Below are 3,398 nucleotides of genomic sequence, written 5' to 3' on the forward strand. Positions count from 1 at the left end.
GGCGTTTGCATTTCATTCATATATTAATTAATTTGTAATCGTTTTATTTTATCTTTTTGAACTCCAGCACGATATTTGAAACACGTAAGTCCGGCAGTGTTTTCCAATGTTTTAATGTATTCTGAACTTTTAAATTTTTCGCTAATAAAGATGGGCATGCTTAGATTTTTATTCTGCATTAGAGATGAGCACGAGACGTTAGTGGCGACTCTAGATATGTGGAAATTTAGGGTCGTTCCAGTTGGTATCAGAGCTCTAGGTTTTAGATTCTGTAGACTAGCCTACGATGTAGGCTTGGCACGCTCCACGGTCCCAACGTCGACGCCCCGTCACCATCAGGTACGCCTTGCATAAGATAAGAAAAGAGAAATGTTTTAAAACTCGCATGCATTTTTTTTTTATGTTGACATTACTAAAATGGTTGTGATATTTCACGTATTTATTTAAGAGTATGATGTCATGTGTTGCATGCTGAGTAATTTTGTTAGTAGCATGATATGATGCTTAGCATGATGAATGTTTACTTCTTTGGCGTTACGATGTATTGTATAGTGTGCGTATTGTTATATATATATATATATGCATAGTATTGAGGCCTTAGACTTAAGCAACCTTATATTGGTTTATAGAACCATGCCCGGAGGACGAGGAAGAGGAAGAGGAAGAGGAAGAGGAAGACGAGGAAGGGGGCGACCCCGTCGTAGAGAAGTAGGACGAGGTGTGGCGGTAGAGGGCCCACCTTAAGAAAGATCAGAGACTGGGCCAGTAACAGTTACGCCGCCCCCAATCTTACCTCCAGTTGAGCTACCTCCTCTAGCTCCACTACAAGCTGAGCCTCCACCACCAGTACAGCCTCCACCACAAGTAGAACCTCCACCCCAGCCTACCCTACCACTACAAGTCGCACCTGAAGCTGCACCCCCAGTGGGTGGAGTAGATGCTAATACTAGGTTAATGTGTGACTCCATCCAAGCCCTAATTCAAACCTTGATAACCAATCAGCAAGCCAGTCTACAACAGGCCCAGGAACAAGCCCAAGCACAGGCCCAGGCACAGGCGTTGGCATTGGCACAGGTACAGGCACAGGCACAGGCACAGGCCACTGCTCAGGCCAATGCCCCACTAAACCCTCCACAACCTGTTAGATGTTCAAACTGGATAAGGGATTTCAAGAGATACGACCCTCGACCATTCACTGGTTCCCTAGTAGACCCCATAGAAGCCCAAATGTGGATTGCAGCGGTGGAAACCACCTTTGAGACTATGGAGTGCCCAGAGAACCAAAAGGTCGCCTGTGCAACCTTCGTCCTACAAAAGGACGCAGAGATATGGTGGAGAGATTACAAAAACCTCCTTAACCCAGAAGGGGGACCAATGAACTGGGAACGATTTAAGGAGGCCTTCCTTAAAGAATATTATCCTAAGTCAGAGCGACTTAAAAGGCAGCAGGAGTTCGCCCACCTGGTACAGGGAGGACTCACAGTAGAGAAGTACAACCGAGAGTTTAATAAACTCAAGAGGTTTGCACCGTCCATGGTGGACACTGAGGAAAAGATGACAGAGAAAATTATATTGGGTTTGGAACCAAGAATCCGCCGCATGTTGGAGGCGTTCAACCCAAAGACCTATGAGGAAGCCTTGAGAACTGCCAAGGCTTTAGAGAAACCAAAGGATGAGAAACGACGTGAAGAGCCAGTTATAATTGGGCAGAAGCGTCCTCATGAATCAGGAGGCTCTGACCGTCCACCACCAGCACGTAGGCATCGTTCCAATAACAGACCTGCTCCTAGATGGGATGAGCGACGCCCTCCCCGACATACTGATAGGAATCCCAGGAATCAAGATGGGGCCAGAGGGAGGAGAGAGGAAGGGTGCACTATCTGTGGAAGACTACACGGTGGGAGGTGCCTGGCTGGCAGCCGAGCGTGTTATAGATGTGGTCAAGAGGGGCACATCGCCGTGAACTGCACGGTCGAAAATGCTGCAGCACAAGCAAACCTGCCCAGAGTAGTAGAGCGAACGGATCAACCAGCACCACCGCGAGCTCAAGCTAGGGCATACGCGTCAACCAGCAAGGACACTGGGAGGTCCGATGCCGTGGTGACAGGTACACTATCCATTTTAGGTCATTTCGCTTTTACCTTATTTGATTCTGGTTCCACGCATTCCTTTAATTCCATGCCTTTTGTTGTAAAAGCAGGGTTCGAATTAGAACCCTTATTGCATGAAATGTTTGTAAGCACCCCTGCGGGGGTAGACTTAGTGTCTAGGGATAGAGTAAAGGATGGCCAAGTAATCATAGGGAACCAAACTTTAAGCGTTGACCTGATAGTGGTAAACATGACAGATTTCGACGTCATACTAGGCATGGATTGGTTAGCTGAAAATCGAGCTAATATAGACTGTCGCAAAAAGGAAGTAAAATTTTCACCACCGACAAGACCTACCTTTAAATTTAAAGGCACAAATACCGAGATTACCCCCAAGGTAGTCTCGATGATGAAAGCAAAGAGGTTAGTCCAACAAGGTGGATGGGCTATATTAGCATGTGCTGTAGACGTGAGAGGAAAGGAAGAGACCCTAGTAAACGTGCCAATAGTAAACGAGTTCCCGGATGTATTTCCGGATGACTTACCTGGTATACCCCCTTCCCGAGCGGTTGACTTCGTCATCGAACTCGAGCCGGGGACTGGGCCTATTTCCAAAGCACCCTATCGCATGGCGCCAGCAGAGTTGAAGGAACTCAAGGCGCAACTGCAAGACTTACTAGATAAAGGATTCATTCGACCTAGCGTGTCCCCCTAGGGTGCGCCAGTGTTGTTTGTTAAGAAGAAAGATGGATCGATGCGTCTGTGCATCGATTACAGAGAGCTAAACAAGAGAACCATAAAAAACAAATATCCTCTGCCTAGAATAGAAGACTTGTTTGATCAACTCAGAGAAGCAACAGTATTCTCTAAGATAGATCTTCGGTCCGGTTACCACCAAATTAAGATTAATGAAAAAGACGTACCAAAAACAGCGTTTAGGACAAGGTACGGTCACTATGAGTTTGTAGTGATGTCATTTGGCCTCACCAATGCCCCAGCTGTATTTATGGAGTTAATGAACCGGGTATTCAAAGAATGCCTAGACATGTTTGTGATTGTGTTCATTGACGACATCCTCATATACTCGAGAACCGACCTAGAGCACGAGGAACACCTCCGAAAAGTCCTAACCACCCTAAGAGAGCACAAGTTGTACGCCAAGTTCTCCAAATGCGAATTTTGGTTACGACAAGTCTCCTTCCTAGGACACGTGGTGTCAAAGGACGGAATATCTGTAGATCCCACCAAGGTCGAAGCGATCACAAAGTGGGAACGCCCAACTACGGTAACGGAAGTAAGGAGTTTCCT

General features: G+C 46.5%; 1 pseudogene; it reads left to right on the forward strand.

Moving 5' to 3' along the window:
* Positions 1-954: 954 nt before the first annotated feature.
* LOC147791472 (uncharacterized) lies at positions 955-3,158 on the forward strand (annotated as a pseudogene).
* Positions 3,159-3,398: the final 240 nt, after the last annotated feature.

The sequence above is a fragment of the Cucurbita pepo genome, chromosome 8, assembly GCF_057944985.1.
Source record: "Cucurbita pepo subsp. pepo isolate OVF chromosome 8, ASM5794498v1, whole genome shotgun sequence".
NCBI lineage: Eukaryota > Viridiplantae > Streptophyta > Magnoliopsida > Cucurbitales > Cucurbitaceae > Cucurbita > Cucurbita pepo.